The sequence below is a fragment of the Camelus dromedarius genome, chromosome 12, assembly GCF_036321535.1.
Source record: "Camelus dromedarius isolate mCamDro1 chromosome 12, mCamDro1.pat, whole genome shotgun sequence".
Taxonomy (NCBI): Eukaryota; Metazoa; Chordata; class Mammalia; order Artiodactyla; family Camelidae; genus Camelus; species Camelus dromedarius.
In genome coordinates this window covers 59983188-60006768 of record NC_087447.1, presented here as the reverse complement: position 1 = coordinate 60006768, position 23581 = coordinate 59983188, and the positions used below count along the sequence as shown (strand labels likewise).

Sequence of the window (23581 nt, the reverse complement as noted above, 5' to 3'; positions counted from 1 at the left end):
TGGAAAAACACAGAGAAGTATTGGGCGGAACACAAAATACATCTGTAATCCAAACACATAGACAAAAATGATAAAATTCTGATGTATTTCTTTCAAACATACATTTTCCTAAATGTGAGGATTTTTTTTAGTGTGTCATATATGCTTACTAGTGTACATGGGCATTTTCCCATGTCTTCAAATATTCTTCAAAAACAATGTAATGACTAAAGAATAATACTCCGTTGTATGGAAAGGTCTATTTTACTAACTTGGTGCTAATTTAGGGTAGAGTTTTAAAACATGGGCTGAGGAGTCAAACAGAAGTAGGCTTGAGTCCTTGCCCTGAACCTGCCCACTGGATGTCTCAAGGAACTCAGTCTTGAACCTCAATTTCTTCATCATTAAATGGGGATCATTAAAAAGGGATCTAGTTTATAGGGTTCTTACGAAGACTGAATAAACTGTGGAAAAAAGTTTCAAAGCATAGTGCTTGGCGATAGCAACCTTTCAATAAATACATATTAATTACCACTAACAAATATAATTATTATATGTAATAAATCATTAACAACTATTTTCCTGATGTTTCAGTGTTTATAAAGCAATCTTAACACACACAAAGACTAACAGATGTTTTTATTAATATATAACCCTTTATAGGTACTAACGTCGGCTTTTCCGTGATGGAGAGCTGATTCCTCCTGGTGCACACCACAGAAGGCCGTTTTTGTGCTGAGTTCTTTCTCAGGAAAGGAAGCATCACATTGTGTAGCTTTGCCAGTCAGGCCCAGACATACATGATGATTTACTGCTTTTCTAAGTAGGAAACATCAGACATAGAAGCAGCTGGACTGGCTTGGTTTTCACAAGAAGTCTAAGTCACCCCAAGTTAGCCAAACCTGACCAAACAGCCTAGGGAATGCACCTCTGCCCTAGGCCGCTCAGGATTTGGGCAGGTGCTGGCCCAGGCTGCCGTGGCTTTCCAGACCAAGCTCTCCTTCTTCCCAGCAACTCTCCTCCTTTGTGCCCTAGTGTTCCTCCTGAGAGCCATGTCCCGCTGGCAGAACCATACGTCTTTTTTTCCCTCACTATTTTTGCAAGAAACTTTTAGAATCATAGAAAATCAGAGAATTCTAAAGCTGGGAAGGGATTTTAATGTGCATCTAATTCAGGACTTCCTAAATATGGCTGCGAATCAGGATGATCTTGGGCTACGATCAAAACAGAAATTCTCAGACTCAACCCCAGGTCGCCTAATTCTGTATTTTTACTGTGCCTCATGTGTTATTTTTACATACAACCAGGTTTAGAAAACACTAATTTGATCTATCTTCCCACCTAAAATAAAGCTGTGAGCTATTTCAGGCAGGAATTGTATCTTCCCTCTATTATGTCCCTCATCCCTAATCCTGCATACCCAGTACAGAAATCCAGAATTGCCACTTAATAAACAACTGTTGAAAAGAATATGAAACCACACTATATCCTGAGAATTTACTTATTTGTGTATTGTTTACCCATCCTTGTTTCAAAAAGGATTCAAGGCAGCTTACAAATATTCGTGTAAAATCTCTCTCCACTCTGAATCAGGAAAGGATTCGCTTGTAGAATAATCCTGGGGGGATCAGCAGCTCTTTCTGCTTCCTAGACAAATTCTAATCCTCAACTGGTAACATCTAATTTACTGAGAGTTGTAGATATTTTTTCCTTTTATGAAAAATGTCATCACGGAGATGTGTTATCACATAGTTAAAAAATCACATGTTGTGCAGTAAGACAAACCTAGATTCGTATCTTCTTCTATGCACCCTGCCTAGCCCAGGGGAGCTCTAAAGTCCTGGGAAATAAATTGTTCTTTGCTACGACTTCTTCAAATGCAAGATTCAATTCAACTTATTTTCGTCTCCCAAATATTTATTGAGCATCTAGTATGTGAGGTACTATTTTAAGCACTTGAGGAACAAAACAGATAATGACCCTTACGATGCTTTTTTTCTACAAGGCATAATTATGCCTATTTCAGAGTAGTATCATGAGGTTGAAATATACATAAAGGCTTCTTATATTCGCAAGTGTTCCATAGATGTTAATCTCTTCCCCACTTTTGACTCTCTTCTAGTAAAACACACACCCCAAAGTACCATTGAGAAGATAAGTCTCCCTTTTCAAAAACAAAAAACACAAAACACAACAACCTCTAATTCTGAAGAAAAATCAGGCAGAGGCTGGAGTCCAAAAAAAGTCCCTTGACCTGTATTTAGGCTCTTTCTTCCATGCAGAACTAGTGGAATTTACAGTCATGTTTGGAATTTTTCAACTCGATTAGACCCAGGCAGGAGCGAGTAGTCACATTCTTACAGAGTTCTAAATGCAGCTGCACTAGAGATGCATTCAATATACATCAACAGGAAATAGGCGTCCAGACTCATTCTCGGGCTCATGAAGCTCCATCTCACAAGGTTATTTATGAAGTGACTGCAGACACACTTGCAAGCAGCAGAGGCAAACTGATTACCATCTAGGTGATGATCAAGCTGCAACTACATCTCGAAGAGGGCACCCCAGGAATTTGTAAAACCGCCTGGTTCTTCAATGCTATACAGCTGTACCTGTGAGCTCTAAGACATGCTCTAGATTTCCATCACTGTCTCCCAGAATGTCTCCATCAAAATAATTTTCCTCCATTTTTACCCTGAATGAATACCATGCTTCTAAAGTTAGAGACGTTGATGTCACATTTTGAAGCTGACTTGCTAGCTGACATTCCCACCCTGGCACCTCCACCCATGCCTAATATTAGGCATGTCTTTCCTACTCTTTAAGAATCTTCCTACCCCTCCCCTCCTACCCACCACTGTTCTAATTGTCCCTCAAAACCTAGTTCATGGCCTCCATCTTTTATAAAACCTTCCACAGCCCCCCTGCAACCCATGATACCTCCTCCACTTTCTAAATTTCTCCAAAATTTATTCTCTATGCCATTCCTTCACTTGTTAACTGAAACTATAAAACAAAGCCCTTAAGTCTGTATCAAATTAGGAACCATGATTGAAAGAGGTGAAAACCAAAATCTATGTTCTTTTCACAAAAACCTTTAAAAAAAACTTTGATAAGTTAATTATAGCCCATAAGATTCATAAATCTTAAAATTTCACAATGTCAATCTTGTTCCTGTATTGTCTTTTTAAAAGGTACAATTTTCAACTGAAAGAAAAAAAATATTATTTTCTTAAATTTTATGAAGAACTATCCACAATTTGGTGGATTTTTAGAAATCTTTGGAAGAGTTTTCCTCCTATAGCATTTTAACCATTTAGGTCCCCAAATGAATCCAAGTCACCAAAGATGGCCCTGGGTGCCTGAGCCAAGTTGCACACTTCCCCCTGGAGAAAAAGACTACTTTTCCTCCTTCCATGGAACATTTACAGCATCACATTCATGGCTCTGACATTCTCATCTCTGGTATACAGCAAAAAGTGTCTGTGCCCCAGGACAGGAAAAGAAGATTCTTGTCCTCCTCTGTTCTGTCACTGTGCAGCACATGTCGCGGTGAGACCTGTTTCCTCATGAGCCTTTCCTAATAAAAATAAAAACAGTCATCATTAGTTGAGCACTTATTGCGTGACAGACACTGTGCTCATGCTTTATAACTATTGACCTCTTTCATCAGGGTTGTGATACAATTATTCTCCCATGACATGGGCTATGGCATGACAAAAATGGAAGCTTGGAGAGCTAGAATCAGGTTACTTACCAAAGTTCTTTCTCTTCTTTTTGTGTATGTATATGTGTGTATATAGACATATATACATATATATATACACACATATATATAAATATATATATTTGAAGTGTAATCAGTTTACAATGTATCAATTTCTGGTGTGCAGCATAATGCTTCAGTCATACATGAACATACATGTATTCATTTCCATATTCTTTTTCACCATAAGTCACTACAAGATATTGAATATAGTTCCCTGTGCTGTACAGTAGGACCTTGCTGTTTCTCTATTTTGTACATACTAATATCCGCAAATCTCGAACTCTCAACTTACCCCTTCCCACCTCCTTCCCCCCAAAGCTCTTACTCTTAATTGCTGCACTAGACTGTAATAAACCATTACTTCCCTTGGGAGAGAAGACATTTTTATTAATATTTATTTAGAGCCCACTTGGCTAACAGCACCTGGCTCTTTGTACATATTTAGTAAATATTTGTTATTTTGAGTAAATGTTTAAAGTGCGTTAGAGGTACAATGTGACACTATGCTTTCTGGAGTGCAGTTACAAACCCTGAGTGTTCCCAAATTTTGCTATCATCTGCTAAGATCTGCCCAAATCTAGAAGGGAATGGAAGGTAGGCATTTCTTTTTCTACAACAGGGACCTTTCTACTCCCATGCATAGTGGAAATTATTGACCAAATGTGAAAAACAAACCTCGATGAATACTAAAGGCACCAAGAAGAAAAAAACAATGCATAATTGTCAAATTTTTACGAACAGAAAGGTAACAACTTTTTGCTTTTGCTTTGGTCTTTGCAGTATTCACAGCACGTTCACAGATAAAACTGCATCGGATTCTAATGATGTTACGAGGCAAGTTATTATTTTCATTTTACAGTTCAGTGAAATTACCCTGTCCTACCAACTGTTAATGATATGGCCAAAGTCTTCTGACTCCTGGTCAATTTTTTCCTTATGGATTTATTGACATCAAACTCTAAATAGGATTCATTCTAAGACCATTCTAACCCTCAGATCATGAAGTTAGCTCTGTTATCATTCAAGACTCTTATCTTACTCCCCTCCAAGTAAGACATTAAATCACAACTCTGGTTCTACTCTTCCAGCCTTAATTTTCCCAGAGAAGCCCCAGGCTGCCCCCATACTCAACACCAGATGAAATGAATAAAACTCCAAGGAGACCACTAAAAGTGTCTCATTGAATGGTACCTTGAATAATGCATCATTCTGCTACTAAACAATAACAAAAACCGGGACTGCAGAGAATGTGGGCTCTGGTTAGTTCCTGCAACCTACAGAGCATCTCTCCTTCCTGTATCCAAATGGGATGGGGGAGGGGAGGGCTTCAGAAATGGTGACTCAAACATTTCAACCAAAGTAATGGACCTCGGAGCAGTCACTCAATATGTCAGTTGTCCGTGATTTATTACTAAATCTCAGTACCTTCTTGAAGAAGCCAAGTTACATTTTGTTATTTCTAAACTTACTTATACAGGACAAGAGAGAAGGATTGTAGGCTTGCAAGGGAAGCTCTCCTCTCTCCCCCAGTAATTACTTCTGTACCTTCTGTCACAGCGCTTTATATACTCATTCATCAAACACGTATCGAGCAAAAACTGTGTACTCCGATGGTTTCTTGAATGCAAAATGAATAAGCTATAATCCTTGCCCTGGGGAATTTACAATCTTGTGGGGAAGGGGGTGACGAGGGGAAGTGTAGATTACCATTATTAGAGTTGTTGTGTTGTGGTGGGATCGCTCTCCCTCGGTTCTGACATTGACTGGTTGTGTCATTTTTGGAAAAGTCTCTAAACTTCGATTCTTTATTCTTTGAAAGGTCAATAATATGAATCAGGAGAGTAAGCATTTTTTTAATGCCTACTGTTTGCCAGACCCTGCTTGAAATGCTTTAGATGTGTTACTGCATTTAATCGTTTCATTAGACCTCATCAAAAGCTACCATGAATATTTTCATTGTATAGATGAGGAAACTGAGAGAGTAAATAACTTGCCCATGGTCATAGAGCTAACACGTGGCCCAGGTGGTGAACCCAGAAGCAATCAGGATCCAAAGCCTCTGAGCTGGAAGGGTACATGCCGGCATGAGGACCCTGGGAGCTATGAGGCAAAGGATTCTAAGCCCCGAAGCTTCCATTGCTGTTAGAATAAAGACACGTTCCTTTATAGGGAACATGCCTTCCATTTGTCACTCCAGATCCACAGCGGCCTCTTCTCCGCCCCACCCAGCGCCCTGGCCGCTGACACACAGTGACTGCACCATGAGCTCCTTTGCCTCAGGCTGCCGAAGGACTCAGCCAGTGGGAGGCACCAGCAGCAAGCTGGGGGGAGGAAGGAGAAAGAGGTCAGGTTGTTTACTCTCCTGGTAGACTCCCTTTCTGTGCAGTTATTTTGAACTGGTTGCATCCTTTCCCAACCAGTCCTGTCCGGGGCCCCCTTTACTCGCTAGACCGGGTCTCTGTAAGGTCCCTGTTCCCTTCCCTTGCTCCTTTGCTTTCAGGCTGATAACTGGGCCCCACTATTACTAGGATGTGGGTACTGCACTGTCCTTAATGATGTCACCAAACCCTGCCTACACCGAGTAAACAGCCCCTTCATTAATCTTCCTTGAATTTTCCTAATTACCATAATCTGAGTGTGCCAGCTGTTCCCTCCTGAGATGCAGACAGGCACACTGGGTTTATAAGGCACTGAATGATCAGCATCCCTTAATAGTGTATAGTTTTTCCACCTCAATTTTCAGCGCTCCCATGACACAGACCTTTTCAAACCCTTGAACTTGCATGGGACTTCTTTTTGCAGGGACTTCGCATGCACTGTTCCTTCCACCTGGAATGTCCGTTTTCAACACTGTCCCCTCTCCTCCCACACGCAAACACACACACACACACTCATACCTACGTACACAAGGCTACCTGCCGCATATAATAGATCTCAATGATACTTTTGAGTTAATTAACAGTTCTAAGGGCTAAGGAAAGAGTGCTTTCTTCAAATTTTTGTCAAATAATTTTAATCCTTTAGAGTTGAATAGCTCATTATATTTTGCAGAGCAATTTATCATAGCATGTTATATTTTTATCCACACATTCTCTGTGAGAGTGGAGAAAATGAGTTCAAGGCACTTAAGTGACTTGTCTAGGATGCTACAAGCAGTGACAGAGCTGAGTTTCTGGGAATCCATGTCCTACTATGACTGCTTTCCTAGCTCTTGAGAAAGCCAGTCCCAGGTAACATGGTCACCTGCTCAGCAAAAGTTTCTCTCAGGCCCCTAAATATAATAGAGGCTTCAATAAAATTTTCTTAGGGATGTACTGGAAACTGTTTTTTTCCCCAGACTTCCTTTTTCTATTTTATTGCCAGTATGTTCTTCCCACCCACCATTTTTATGAAACTGAACAATACTTTCCGTGGTGAGCGCAACTGCAACTTTGCAGGTGCTTTATTTTCAAACAGATGAAGGAACAATGCCTGCGTTTAGGGAGTCTTGTTGGGAACCTCTTGATTGCGGAGTACCCCGATGCTGAGAAACGTTAGAGACAGTAATTCAGCTCCTGGGGCAGTTTAATTTCAAAAGATGCTATTTGTGATTGCGAGCCTGCAGCATTTCCTCTCTGATTTGCGGAGGAGAGAGAACGGAAGGGGCCTTGAGCAAGGAGCTGGAGGAGGCAGCTTGGTCGGCAGCAGCGCTGTTCCTGGCTTTCTTTCCAACTCCGTCCTGCCAACCCCAGCAGCACGATTGTTTCCTATTGAGAGCAGATGTCTTTTGTACAGTGCATGTTTGTGAAGAGGGAGATTTTCACACTCCCAGATATAATGGGGTATTCACACATCCAAAGCCTATTTAAATTTGCCCCCAGGACCCATGGCAGTGGTGCAGGGAGCATGAATCCCTCATGGAAATAGAGCCTCTGTTGACTTAGGGTTGGTTAGGCAAATAACCCAGCACGTGCTGGCTTCTGCTCTGACCAGTCAGAATGGCACTTAGGTAGCCTCCTCTCCAGAGAGCTTCCTTGGTTACCTCACTCCAGACAACTGGAATTGGATTCCAGTTCCAAGAACGCTCTTCCTCATTCTGGTCCTTACTGTCATTGCCTACTTTCTTCCATGTCAGTGGCCCGGGGAAATCCATCAATACTGCAAATCCAGCCTCATCAGACCCTGCTTAAAGGATTCCTTGTCGCTCCTCAGATAAAGTCCAGGTCAATTAACCCGGCTTTACATGACCCGACCTCCAGCTAACCATGAACCTCATGGTCAGTCCCTTCTGTATTCTCCCCAGCGCTGCATGACACAGAATGCCTCATGGGGTGCTGAACGTCTGACTGTGTCTTTGCACGTGTCACTCTCTTCCTTGCCACTCTCTCCTCCCTTAGTCCACTCACTGATCCTTCCACATAACTAAGCATCTTCTCCTTTGGAAAGCTTTCCCGGAGATCTGATCTCTCCTACCCTTCCCAGAGCATCTTAGACTTCATTCCAAAACAGCTCTTACCATTTTTATCACGTATAAGGTGACATCAAATGTAAGTCCTTAATTTTTGAGTTGTAGATGCTATAAGAAATTGATGAAAGTTATTTCCCTTTGACTCTTTCCCATCGACTCACAGTTTTGCAATGTTTTATTGGTCAGCTTCATCCATGTAGATTTAAATTCACGTGGCATTTCTACAGTCCATGGATCTGAGGCCAAAAACTGGACTAAATCTTTATTCTATAGCAGGTGCCCTGTGGTGTCATTTGCACATTGCACCACCATACATTGCAGAATTGGAAGACAGGGAACATGACTTTGCCCAGCTGCTACAGTGATTCGTTGATTGTATTTTATTGGTTAACAAATGAATATCGAGTGGACACTTGCAAAGTGCTATTCGCACCCTCACAAGGAATCACAAAGCAGAACTGCTCCTCTGGGAAGCCAGACAAAAGCACATCAATCCTTAATGACAGAACCAAACACAAGGGCCACTCTGGCGCTCCTGTCAGGAAATGGCAGCTCTGCCTCCGAGAAACACCGCCTTTTGTCAGCTCCTCTCCCTGTTCCTGCCTTCGTGTGGCCTTGGGGGGAAAAAAAAATACTCCCTTCCCTAGGGAAAGAGTCATTTGGATGCAGCTGTGTTTGAAAGAGAATTGCTGACTTAGGATCTCAGTCCATGATGAGCATTTTATAAGTAGACTATATATAGCAATTATATACGCTACATACTGTATACACACGAGACACAAATTATGTGCTAAATCAGCGCCTGTGCCAATCCAGAAATAAGTGCTTCAATTGCAGCTGGCGGGGTTAGAAGGAAAAGTATTTTTAAAAGAAAGTTACATACAATACAGTATCACCTTCTCCAAGTGATGGAATTTAACCATAATCTTCTCTGGAGTTTAGGGATAAGTTTGATGAAGTTCAAAGATTTCTTTTATTCCTCTCCTTCAAAGTTGGTAACTCTGAGTAGATATTGAAGGCTTACTGCGAGCCAGGTCCTGGGTCAGTACTTTACATGCATTTGTTTAATCCTCGCAATCATTCTATGAGGTAGGTGCCATTATAAAACCCATTTTACTAAGGAATAAACTGGAGCTCGGAAATTTATTTTATAAATAATTTTATAATGTTAGAGAATTTTCCCAGTTGGACTCCATTATCGAATATCAGATACCATAATCAAATCCAGGTGTATCTGACTTGGAACGCCCAAGTGTGGTCTCCTAAATGATCGTTTCACTTAAACCACATGTCCCACCTAGGAAGAAATCACCGTGAGCAGTTTAACATCCAAATCATCTGTCACTCTTAACCATGACACTAACACAACTACCAAAGATGTGTGTTGATCCCTTGATATTTGTAATAAATTAGAAATATTCTTTCAAGGCCATTATAATTGAAGGACACAGGAAAACCCCATCAGGAAACATTCAAATATTAAAAGCACATGTACTCTAAGTCACTAGGTTAGAACCTTATCAACGCTTCTTTAGTAATGGGAAAGATAGAATTACTTAAGATCTAGAAGAATTCCTCAAAAATAGAACAAAAGACAGTTATTTCCTAAAAATACTGACCTGGGGCCTTCCGAAGCAGTAATATGATCCAAGTAGAAATAAGCTTTTGTGTGAAAAGTTTCTTCCTAGTGAATCTCAGTGTTTTGTCTCAGAAAGCCAGTAGGATGCCTGCACTGTAGAAATAATGGAAATAATGTATTTGGAACTGAGAACCGTGCATCTTTTAAAGATAAACTCATTTCTGCACATTATACAGTCATTTCTAGAGGTTGTTAAATTGCAATCAGACAAATCCTTTTGGTCTCCTCCTAAAACTATATTTGATAGAAAGTAAGAGGCTTGCAAGCCCTCTGCTATCTTCTTTCTCATCCTCAGATGCCACACCTAGATAGCTGCAAATTATCCCTCCCAACTATTCTACAGCCTTTGATCCAGACACATAAGTTATCTCTCTGAACTCAGCAATTAAACTGACACAAAGCCAAGGTTTCTATGGTTAAATTCAGAGCTCATTTAAGAGCAGATACTTCATCAGGAAATTTAAAAACATGACTTTCATTTAAAGATCAGTTTATCACTTTGTCTTCTCTTAACAATAATCTGCATGATGCATGCCTTTTAGCATTCTAAACATTCGTATACCAGAGAAATAGTTCATCTTTCCCTTATAGTCACAGGTAATCAATAGCCTAAGATGATTCTATAGTCATAAACACTCATATTTATGCAATAACAGTCCTTTCTAGAAGAAAAGAAAGTGTATTCCTGAATCATCTTCAGCTGTGTATGGTCATGGTGGTCTTCTGAATGTTCAAACATGCATCTGAAGAGCCCTGAAGCATTGCAGCTCCCCTTTGCTGGCTCAGTCTAAACCTTGTTCAGTCTCATTAGCCTGGTCCCATCAAAAAAGTTGGGATGGAACTGAAAATAATATCATGGCCAGTGTTCTTTCCACCCTCCTGCTCGTGGTCAGTCTTCCTTCACATGCCTCCACTTCACTTCAGTTTTGCGTCATCTTTCCTCTTACCTCGACACCTTTTTGTGCTGTTCACTGTACCTGCCTGTGCTTGTCTTGTTTTCCTCTCCTGCTCCACAGATTCAAGCCAGAGTCTTCCTATACTAATACAGAAATATGGTGGTGGATTAAATGTGCTGAATAGATCTAATTCACTTCGGGAAAACCCAGCACATAGGAGTTTGATCTCACTAAGCCGATAAATTAGGAAGAAACAGATATTTAACAAAACTCAAAACCCCAAAATCAGCTTGTGGAGGAAGCTGTCTCATTATTTAACATACCCCATCGTCCAGTCACTCTGACAGGTGAGATAATCCCAGCTACGACTTTGAGTTCAGTGAGATAAGTACTATTACCTCCAGCTTGCAGATGAGGAAACCGAGGGTCAGAGAATTCAGGTGACTTGTTTAGATCCAAAAAGAGTTAGGATTAAACCCCTGTTTCACTCCACAGAGTGTTTGTGGTCGTTACACTATTCCAACTGTTCAGGACTTGTCTGCAAAGTTCACAATCAGCTGTTCCCCAGACTGAGATGTCCCTTCCCTCTCCCCACTCAGATCCTGTCATATTTTGGGAATGTTTCTTCCCTACTCTTAAGATTTCCTTCCTCAGAGGGAGCTTAATTAGTGTGGGTCTGGACTTCTCTCTGAGGAGGTAGAGTGACTCCTCTGATTGGTAAGTTTGGGAGGAATAACTCTGATCGCCCATCTTTATTTCTTCTGGAGGGAGTGATCAGGGGTTTTTTTTTTAGAGCAAGAGCTGTCCTGGGTTTAGGAATCTGACCCGGGCAGCCTGTCCAGGTGGAGAGGTGGGCTCAGTCCAGCACTACACGGTAGGCAGGTAAGTCCGCCTAATTCCAAGGAACGGCTTCAGCAACCCCATTTGACTTTCCATTAGACTAGTCTCCCAGCTTAGCATCCTCAGTAATTACAGTGATACTCTGCCTTATGCCTTTACTCTTTTATTTCTCATTTTTTTCAGAATTAGGCAAGAATGAGGGGTTCAGTTTGGGAGCCTGCCCAGACCACTAGATTCTAGCCTCTCTGTGAAGCTTTTCCCAAATCCCAAATCAGAAGTCACCTTTTCCTCTCCTATTCCCACAATACTTTGTATTTCCATATAGCCACTGTGACAGTTTCATTTCTATTAGTGACACATTCTACTGCTACTTATGTAGAACCACAGAGACTTGGAACTGTTTCTCATCCATTTATCAGTTTGACTCCCACAGAACCTAATGTAGTGTTTTGTAGAGAGTAGGACCTCCAAAAGAGGTTTGTTGAATGGGTTTGAATTGAATTGTTTCTATGCCATGTCATCTTTGTATGTGGCTTTAAACTGGTTTTTTTTTTTTTTAATGTGCACTTTCCTTCATTTCCCAGTTGGTTAAAAGCTGTAGGAAATACAGATTCCATTTTCTCTCCTCTGCAGTCGACCCCTCAGTGCAGTGACTGAGGTCCAGCAAAGAGACTGCACAATTGCTGGCCTTCTGATGGACAGTGTTCCCATTAGGAGATCTGCCTGTTTACCTCTCCTCCCCTTCACTCTGATTACTCATGCTGCACCAGCCCCCAGGTGCAACGATCATGGAAGGTTGCCCTGGCATTAAGAGAAGGGACTTTGTGTCTCAGAAGCAGTCACCTTCCCCATGTTTGAAGCTGCGACATCTTCAGGAACAGCTAGAAGTCAGCCGCCATCATGTCTATTTCAGGCAAGAGGGAACATAGCATTTTCAATTGAAAATGGAGTATTGTTGCCTGTCTTATAGTTTTAGTCCAAGTGAACATGAGCGTGACGGTGTTTCTGAAGCCATGAATTTAACACCTAGCATTTTAAGAGCTTGCACTCATTGCTGAAGCACTAATTAAGCTTTACTGATGAGAGACCAAACTCATTAGGGGTCACAGAACATCAGTCACAGGGCTTCGAGAATGTCATAGGGCTTTGTGTGAAGGTTGGGTTCTGTTCATTCAGCATTATTTTTTATTTGAAGTTCATTCCACAGTTAATCAAAATCCAGTTCATTTACTCACTCATTCATCGATGGATGGGTCCATGCCTCCATTCGCTCCAAGAGCCCCTACTGAGCGCTTGTACTATTGAAAACCCAATAGGGGGCGCTAGAGACAAAGGTAAACAAATTATCACGCCTGCCCTTAAGGAGCCCTTAAGATGAGAAAATGAATTATTAGAACACACTGGCTATGAGATAAGGATGCAAAGGAAGATAAAAGAGGATCTTTAAGAAGCCTGGGGGGGTCTAGGAAAATTTCCTGAAGGAGATCGGGTTTGAGCTAACGTTGAAGGCTTTCACAGGAGTTATCCAGAGACAAAAGAGAATGGTACAGAACTTCCAGTGTTTCCAGAGCAGAGAATCCTTCTGGGGAAAGCCATAGCAGATAAGGACTGAGTAAAAGCTGGGGTCAGGTTAGGAAGAGAAGCGCAGGACATGTTAAGTGAGTAATCTGGACTTTATCCTCCTGCTCAACTTGAGGCAGCTCGAGCAGGAGGGTGATGTCATCAATTACATCATAAGAATTTCACTGTGGAACCACGGGACTAGATCGCAGGCCGCTGCAGTCTTCCTGTCTAACCAGAATCAACAGGCTGGAGAAGAGACTTGTCTGAGGGATATTTATGATAGAATGATAGGACTTGCTTCCGATTAAATGCCTGTTTTATTGGGTGTTCACAGGAAAGACAGTATAAGAGAAGGTGGGAACTGAATAGCTCCTAAAATCCTGGCTTAAATCCCTCAGTGGGAGGTAGTATCTCTTAGCAGTGTTATGAAACACAAAATGACGAATAAGTTTGGGGGATGAATGATAGGTGTCCAGATGTTGAAATTGAAGTATTTGCGGCCTATCCAGGTGGCAGCGGGCAGACATAGTAGACAGCAGCTGAGGAGTATGCTCAGGAAGTGCATGAAATAACATCAATATAGAGATGGTGGTGACGAGCAAAAGGATGTAGATGGGGGTCTAGTCCATCTGCAACCGTACTTCTAATTGCTGTGACGGCATAGTTAATGCTTCTTGCTTATAATAAGAATAGTAAGAAGGTCACTCTCAGGTCTCCCTCCAGGGCTGGGCAAAGAATCTACTATTCTTTTGAAATACTGAACGCCAGAATTATGTCCCCTCTACACATTATTCTCAGGAATGTAAAAAAATGACTACATGGATAAGGACAATAATTAAAATATGTTAAATGTGACCTTTTCTCCAGTAATAGAGAAAGAAATAAAACTATGTTTATGGCATGAGGTCTTTGACTCCAGCCCCCATAGAACCGTGTTGGAGACGCAGTATCCGCTCCTGCATCTCTGTCTGGCTGCCCGCTTCATCCTCCTCCCTTCCCAGCCGGTCACCATATGCGAGTCAGAGCTGCCCTGCCATTTTAACCTTCCCCTCAAGTGTTAGTGGCCACTTATTTTAAAGAAGAACCAAAAGGGCTGGGTCCTCTTTGCTTTCCACAACCCTCACACATCAGGGTAAGTAAACTTGTCCATATGCTGGTTTTAAATTGGTTCTCTTCCAAACTCCACATATGCACGTTGCATCTACAAAACTAACCCAAACCATTGACCAAAGAGACGAATAAAGATAGGAGGTCAAAAAACCGGCCCAGAAACCCTTCCATGGCTCCCCCCACTCCCAACCCCACCCTGACTGAGGAGAGCCCTTCCCCGTACTGCACCAGAACAACTTGTATCTCTGTGACTAGAGTGATAGTTCCTTGAGGACAGGGATCACGCCATCCATTTCAATTGCCTCGGCACCTATGAGGCATTAAATACAGCATAGGAATTTAGTTATTCATCTCCCAGTGCCAAATGATGACAAGTCATGCGAATTAGGAGCTATTTCTTTTAAATAAATTGTAGCTCATTCCAGAATTCATCCTTTTAAAAAGATAAATCAACGTGAATAAAATGTCATTGGAGAATTGCATACAATATCGTATTTTAATGAATGAATCTATTTCATTATGTCACTTTCTTTGTTCAAGGTTTATAATACGCCTTCCCACAAAGATGGAGTTTCTCTTCTCTCCTCCAAAACAGATGGAGTTCTGTTCAAAAAATAAAATGTGAGCTATTACGTTAGAATCAAATAGTCTGAATCATATATCTGAAATCCAGGGTCAAGAAAGCTTCTCATATTCTAAGACCATTTCTGTAATATAAAAGGGTTGATTTAACCATAAATAAAGCAGAAAATAGTAACACTGGGGTGCCTGATACAGGCATTTGTGTTATATATGCTCAACTGTCCTCTTATTAATCTGCATTAATAAGCTGACTGCTAGATAAGAATCATCTCCGTGATACTAGAGCTTTGCACAGAGTTTCATCAGCACCTCTCTCGCTGTGCTGTGCATTTGTCTTCATGTCACTTTCCCAGCCGGATAACGAGTCCCTGAAGGACAGGCTATTTTGATTCCCCTGTATCTATGATGCTGCCTGGCATAAAGAAGGAACTTCAAACACGACTCCTCAATTAAGAAAAGAATAAAAAGGTGCTTAGATTCAGGACATCAGGACCATTTATACCTCCCCAGCTTCTTGGATGGTGTCTGGTGGCCAACTGTATTACCAGGCGCCACAGCTGGGCCTCTCTGTCTTTGTGCCAAGAGCAGTGCACAGGAAGGAAGCCAGCGAAGGGCCATGAACCGTTGTCAGACACCAAGAGGAACAGGCACGACCTCAAAGCTGGAGCAGGTGGAGGAAACACGGAGCTGGGGGATCAGAAAGTGATCTGCTAAAACTGAGTCCAGATGCAAGTAAAAACAAGAGTGCCTGAGGGATCCAGAGGGGTCAGTGAGCTACAAACCTAGGGGAATGAGCAGGTGCATTTGCAGCATATAATTTCCTCACGGCAGCTGTGCAGACCCACGATGAGCAGGCTTTCTCTAGGGTTTAAGCTGTCCATCCACCTACAACGTACTCTCATCACCTCTGTTCTTCTGCTGTTTTTGTACAGGCTCATGCATCTCAGTCACTCTCTGAGCAGTCTTCACAAATTCCTCGAACAAGGTTGAGTACTTCCTATAAGTTCATATTATTCTTTGTGTCACCAAACTCATCACGGTGTGTGGAAGTTGACTATTCGGGGATCCGTTTTACTAACTTCTCTGAAACTTACACCTGTTCACTCTACCCAGAGCCTAACACAGTGCCTAATTCAGAGCAGGTTTTGATACATATTTGTTGAATGAAATAAGGATGAATATTATATTTGTACATAAGGAGGACTGTTGAAACACCAGGTTGTCTTCTCAGTGTGGTTAACTCAGTTAGCAGTTTCTAGTACTCATTCATTTAACAAATATTTATCAAGCACCTCTTCGGGGCCAGGTACAGAACTGGATGCTGTGAGCATTACATTATGAATTTTTATCTCATCTACACAATGGCCTTTTCATGTAGTGTCTGCTTTGAATGGTGCTTTTTGTATTTCAACATTAAGCAGAACAATGACCATGTGCAGGTGGTGCTTTTGTCTCACACTGAGCAGATGACGAAAGTGAGTTTCACAGAAGTTAACTAGTTGCTCAAGATCTAATCTAATAAGGTGAGGGGGCGGCTGGACTCAAACTCAGCTCAGTCTGATTCAGTCAGGTCTGCTTCTACTACGCACCTATGAATATTTATTATAATTAATATAATTCCCTTACTTGGTGAGCAGATAAATTACAGAGATCATGTCCCTCTTTGATGTCTTTGGGACTAGTGAATAAAATATTTAGGTAATTTTTTTTCCTCTGGAATTTATCTATAGAGCAAAAAAAAAATAGTCTCAGGATAAGTGAAAAGTTTTCTAGCTGGATATTGCTATGTGCCTTAAACATTTATTTACACTAGACAATATTTAATGATGAAATCGAATAGACTTTATTAAAATATGAGACATCCAACTCTCGGTCAATATTTTATGAGTGCTATAGAGTTTTGTACGGAAATTTGGAGAATATAATTCTGAGTTCTTTCCTAAGCCTCCTATAGCCTGAGCATCAGAAAATAACTTGTTCATTGTCCACTTGCACCTTAATTATAGCGCCAGGGAATAAAATAATTTAAAATTAAATGTAATTAAAGAAACTTGAGATTATATAAGAGTGAGGTGTTAACATGGAAACTTTATTTTACCCACCATCTAGTGCCCCCTAGGGCATTTATTTAAATACCCAGCGATCTGCTTCTCAGAGTTTAAGTCTTTCATACTTAAGTCCAGCACCAAAGGTAGATCATTGCAGAGCTTCACTTTACAGGGCTGTAATCACACCTGTCATACTGCCCTTTGGATTTTCCAGATGGTCCAGCCTATTTGACTGCTTACTGTAAACGAGAATGTATATGCATATGCTTGTCAATGTGTGTATAAATACATGTAGGGAAGGGAAGGGAAAGATTAAAAATTAACTCAAGTCTCAAATGAAATATTTGGGACTTCTGAATAAGCTGAAAGAAGATGGCAGCAGTAGGCAAAGTTCTGGATTTGACTCACTACTGTCGCTATCTTGTAACTTCGATAACATTTTTAAAGGAGTCTAACCTTTACTTTTCTCATATGTAGTGCAGTAAGACTAAGAGTTAATTAGCATGAGAACTCTCATGAGTTAACTAAATAAATAATGTTGGTGAAAGGACTTTCCTAAATATAAATCACCATATAGACATACATATTGAATTAAAAATTTCCATTTACCCCAGTGAAACTATATAGAAGTCCATGTGTATGCAAAGTGTGTATGATTCATTGCCCAGCATCATGTGTAGACAGGTGTGAGATGCACATTTTTTAATGATGAACGCCTGACTTGGCTTTCCTTCCCTGGAAGAACCAAAATCTGGAGTGTACCAGGATCTTTTAGATTGGGAGGCTAGGGAAGGTTTGGGGGAGGAACGGCCCCGTTCAGTGAATAAGTGTAGGCTAGACAAAATGCCAGGGCGAGAGCAGGGCTTGGGAGGGAAATGACATTTCCAGGCAAACTGAATGGAAAGTCCAGAAGCTTCCAGGTGGGACTCTTGCCTGAAGGTCTAGTAAAGGAGAGAAAGATAAAACATAACTGCAATCGAAGGCAAAATCTAATCAGTGCCATGAGAGTACTATGAGACAAAAGAGGGACAATTTGAAGGCAGTTTGGAGAAGGACCACTTCCAGCTGAGCAATCAGGGCAGAGGATGCGGGAGTGTATGGGGGTGGGGAGCAGGAGGGGCGGGAGGAGGGGGGCTTTGTGAAGAGCAGAGTGCAGTCGTCCTATGCTCTTTGTTTCATAGTCTCATTTTTCCGGTGGCTTTGAGGGCCATCTCTGTTGCTGCTGATTCAGAAATTCATTGTCTCCCTTTGAGCTGCAGACTCATTATTCAGCTGCTTCCTCAACATCTCAACTTGAATGTCTAATAGGCATTTTATATTTACATATTAATATAGATAACTTGAATTGTGCCTCTAAACAAACCTTACTCTGCCCTCAGACATCCCCACTTTAATTCTGTTTCTACCATGCATTCTTCAAGCCAAAAACTTTGGGCTTGCCCTTTACTCCTCTCTATTTATAACCTGTCATATCCAATCCAACAGCAACATGTACTGTGTTTAAGCTTCAAAATATATATCCAGTGCCACAATCGGCATCACCCACATTCGTACCTCCCAATTCCAAGCCGACGTTATCCCTCACCTGGACTTCTAGATTCGGTTCCCAAATAAACTCTCTAATTCTACTCTTGTTTCCTTACAGTACATTGTCCTCAGAGTAGCTGGAATCATCTTTGAACATAGATCAGTAACTCCTCTGCTTAAAACGTCCAAAAGGTTTCACATCACATTTAGAAAAAAATGGTCTACAAATTCAACGTGATTGGATCCCTCTGCATCATCAAAGGAATCTCTAACTTCCCCCCTTTCTTTTGTTCATGATGCTTCAGCTACATTGTTCTTCCTTCTCTTCTTAGAACATACTACTGCTTATTTCTGCACCAGAACCCTTGCATTTTCTCTGCCCAGAATATTCTTTTCCCAGGCTTCCATGTGACTGCTTCCTCCTCATTATTTGGGTCTGAGTTCACATGTCATCAACTCAGGATGCTCTTTCCTGGTCACTCTAGTGGAGGTGCCACAGTTCCCTCCACTGTTACTCTCCTTTATTACAGAAAATATCTCTATCCAGAGTTACTACGTATGTGTGTATGTATTTGTTTTTTTCTGCCAGTCCCTCCGAAAGGCCCTCGATAGGGGTGCCACCCTTCTTATCTCTTGTCTCCCCTAATTTGCCAGTGCCTAGGTCAGTGCTTGGCATATGACAGGATTCATTAAATATTTTTAGCTGCTGAGTGATCGTGTCCCATGTAATCAATTTTCATTTATCCCACATAGTAATTGAATCTTGCACGAAAGCAGGTAAACGTTTTTGAAACTATCAACTATAAATTAATTTATACAGAAAACTGATTTCCAAATAATAAAACTTACTGAGGTATTTTCAGTGGGCATTATTGAGTTTGAGGACAGTGCCAGCTGGCAGACTCCATTCTGATAATTTTATGCATAGCTTATCACATTATAACTAGGAAATCATTAATGTGTTTTAGTCTAGCAGAAGAAAAAATCAATCAATCAATCAAATTAACAAGTGTGATATAAAATGTTAAGGTAATAGAAGATTATTGTGTGCATAGTTTACACAGAGTGCCATTAAGCATTGTTTTTCCTGTTGGCAACTTCGTGGGAAGGACTTCTTGGTAACGCAATAAAGTGCAAGCCAAGTAATTAGGAAACATCAGGGATTCACGAACACCCCTACCTCGTGGGGGTATTGACAATACCATTAATAAACCACAGTGTGAAATTAATGCATTGCCTTGTGGCGACAGTGGCCCCCTGAGACCCAACTGTGGTGGCACTGTTGCTATGACTCATTGTCAGAAATCATAAGGAGGAAAAGAACCTTGAAAATAGGATTAAAACTTTATGAATAACAAACGTTTACATGAGTTGGGAGGGAAGTGTTTTGCTTTTGTTTTAGAATGGAGAAATTAACGATTTAAGGTAGTAATGAAATTGACATTGTTGAAAATGCTTGATCCAAAAGGGTTGCCTGATTATGTCGCTTGATTAATAAAGCTATTCAATTTAAATACCAGTAAACTGTTGAGCAACTATAAGGAGTCAGACATGTGGAAAATACCAAGGAAAAAAAAGAAGAATGAAGGGAGGGAGAAGGGGAGGGGAGAAGGAAAGGAGAGAAGGAACAAAGGAAGATAGAAGGAGGAAAGGAAGAGACGGAGGGACGGAGGGAGGGAGGAAGGCCCCTTTAGTTCACAGAGATCACACATGAGTGGCAGTACACACAAGAAAACACATGACTACACCCTGTCCAACTGCAGCTAGAAATAACCGCATTAACAGGCACACAAACAGAGCATCCCAAGCAAGTGCACGAACAGTTGACTCATTATTGGGAGACAAGGGAGGATTGGGTAGTGTCAGGAAGTAATTAATAGCAGAATGTGTCCTTGAAGGATAAGTAGGATCTAAAGAGAAAAAAGAAATAGCACACAAACATTTTTTTTTTAGTTGTTGAATAACTGATAGACATTCTATAGAAGCTAAATAGATAGGTAGCCTACAGTCTTATAATTTATTGAAACACATGATTATGTCTAACGCCATATCTAGTTATAATCAATGTTTACTTTTTACTGATTTGAATTGTAAACTCAGTACTTTCATTAATATAATTATTCTCCAAGGCTAGATTGTGGCTAAATTTTTAGATTATTTTCATAAGAAAGTTGCATGATGCTGCTTCCATCTTCCAGGCTCTGCCTCTTTATTGCAGCCAACTTTCCAGTAGCCCCACATACGTGTACTAGTCTACAGGGAATTAAGTTAACTATTCCAGGCCCCCACTCCTAGTTTACTGGAAGTCAGTTTATTAGACTTAAATCAGACAGGAACCACACATTTTAAACTGTACTAACAATATTAGTAATCTTGATGTTCCATGTGAACACTAGACTTTTCATAGATAACTATGTGGTAGTACACGTGGTGGCTACAACCTAGATCGTTCAACGAGTAGGACAAGCAATTATCATAAGAATGGTAAGATTTCTCAGGAAAAAGAACATGTGATATGAATAACCAAAAGGGAGGTACTCAACTTCTAGAGTTTGTGGACAACAGAGGAAGTATAACCCAGAAATGAAAAGGAAAAAGAAGAGTCAGAAAAGCAGTTCTAAGCCAAGGAAACACTAGCTCCTGAAACCAAAGAGAGGAAGGAGTTTCAGGAAAGGGCTCCAGACAAGTCAAAGGGAAAAAGGACAAAAATTGCAAAGAGAAAAAGACAACATTTATTTACTTTGACAAAGCAATTTCTGGAGGAGGAATAGAAACGAAGATGACTTTGAAAAGGTAAGGAATTGGTGAAGAAGTATGAAGTGTGCTAGTATACATTTGAAGGTAAACAAAAAGGAATAAATATGGCACAACTCAGGTGGTGATAAGAGCAAATTAGACTGTTATATTTTTTAAGATGTTGAGACCTCTGCAAATTTGAAGATCCAGGAAAGGAGGGAATACACACACACACACACACACACACACACACAATTGAAATGCTGACAAGGATTCTGAGAGCAAGTCCACTCAAGTGTCTTGAAGAAGAGGGTCCAAGATGTAGAGACAATGAAGGACATTGAATATGAGACTTAGAATTAGTTTGAGGATACCTTACAGAAGCCACAGAGTCTTGCAAAAGCCTTGTTGTGATGCCCTCTTAATTCTCAGCTACTTTGTTTCCGTAGTATTTGACACCATGATGAATTTCTTATCCCAAATTTGTTCCAACATACTCTCTTCCTTTTGTTAAGTGGTGAAGGCCTCTTCATCTAAAGGGTCTCTCAATCCAGCTCTGGATTAGAAAAAGAGAAAAATCTTAAGTCTATAGAAGTAGGCTCTTTAAGGACCTCCCAAGAGTCAAGAGGGAAATTTATATCATGAGGTACTCCAGACAGAGTGGGACCCATACCATCATTCCTACTTCACCATCTTCCTTACATACTTCTTTCTGAGGGCTTTTCAGACCATCAGGGAGGCTCAAGAAGGAAAACGGTGACGGTTATATGATGGAAGTGGAGCATAAACATGATGAAAGATCAAAAAGGTGTGAAATTTTTGTTTAATGCTGAGTGTGTCACCAAAGTGACTACTCACAGAATGTCAGCACAGTATCTCCAGAAGCCAGGAGAAAGGTAATAGATGAGGTTTGTGCAAACAAATGAATGGCTTAATTATTAAAACTGTAGCAATTCTCAGGTCTTTTTGGGTTTTTAATTTTTATTAAATGGATGAAAAAAGTGAAGAGTAAGGGAGGAGCCATGATACATAGGGTTGTGAGAGTGAGTTCCAATTTCAAGACCTCAAAAGCAGAAAAGTGTCTTACTTAAAACAGATTTGTCCAGTATGTGACCAAGCTCGTGTTTTACTGAATTTAATTAATACAAATCAAGTGTGGTGAAGCTAAATGACATCAATAGAAATATTCCTTAGAATAATGTCACTTATTGTTCAACTTACCTTTTACAGAGTTTGCAAACCAATTTAATCCAACTTCCCTCCCAGCTTGTAAATTAAAAGAGTTAATAAAATAATTTGAGCCCCAGGTTATTATGATAATGTGAAGCCAATTCTATGAGTGGACTTTCCAGTAACATAAGACAATAGAATTCAGATGATAGAGAGACAGAGAGTTAGAATAGTTGGAATGTACACATACATAACATACATTTACATAGATAGTTTGCATTTGATTTCTTTTATACCCTAAAAGTACTGACTCCTCACTCTCAGATTCATGTCTCCAATGCAAAGTCTCTGGAGTCCCAAGCCAGAATATCTAATATCTCTACTTTTATATTAGCAAGTCACTATTTTTAAAATAGTGTTTATAATCTTTGCCCAAAACCTGATTATTCTCTGTGCCTTCCCTCAATGAATGCTAGAAATAGCCCTCCAGTTGTTTAAGGAGGAGATGTGGAAGTCATAGAATCCTCTATTCCTCTTCATATAGCCAGTGGGTCTGAAAATCCCACAGTTCCATTCTTTATTATCTCTCAAATTTCTTCACTGTTCCCATCTGCGCTACCATCATCCAAGCTACCGTGATCTCTCTCCTGAATCAGTGCAGATGCATCTTCGTTTACAACTGTGTCTTCTACTTTTGCCTCTTATCACTAATTTTTCATATTATAACCTGGATATGGAGTGGGACTTCTAAACTGCAAACCTGATCATGTCATTGCTTACCTGAAACTCTTCAGCGACTTTTCATTGTCCTTAAGACGAAGACTGAAATCTTGAAAGTGGCCTGAGTTTCCTGTGATGTGCCGCTCTCCCTCTCACGCTCTGCCCTGGCCCTCTTTTATTTCTGTAAATGAGTCATGCTCGTTCAGACCTCAGGGACTTCAAATATGGCTTCAAATAGGACACTTCGTCCCAGGATACTGATTTAACTGGTTAATTATTACTGGCATATTTCTTTACTTGGTTAATTATCACTCATCTTTTGAGCTCAGATTAAATGTTCACTTCTTGGAAGTCTTCCTGGTCCCCAGATAAGGTTGAGTCAGCTTCTCATATTTCTTCATTGTACTTCTTTCCCTTGTTGTAATCAATTTGTAACTACAATTATTATGTGATCTCAGTGTTAATATTTTTATTCACTATTATGGCATCAAATATATATATATATATATATTTTTTTTATATTGAGTGTTTTGCACCTAAGTTCATTGCCTGGTA

At 40.5% G+C, this 23581-nt stretch overlaps 1 protein-coding gene and 1 long non-coding RNA gene across 5 annotated transcripts in view; one reads left to right on the top strand and one right to left on the bottom strand.

The window, feature by feature from the left end:
* GRM5 (glutamate metabotropic receptor 5) overlaps nt 1-23581 on the top strand; it is a 384531-nt gene that overhangs the window by 229027 nt on the left and 131923 nt on the right. The window lies entirely within an intron of this gene.
* On the bottom strand, nt 1876-23253 carry LOC135322688 (uncharacterized). Its single transcript, XR_010383468.1, has 5 exons — nt 23087-23253; nt 21511-21692; nt 12806-12892; nt 9815-9927; nt 1876-3559 (listed from the first exon to the last, which is right to left on the bottom strand). It is a non-coding gene; the product is annotated as an uncharacterized LOC135322688 (long non-coding RNA).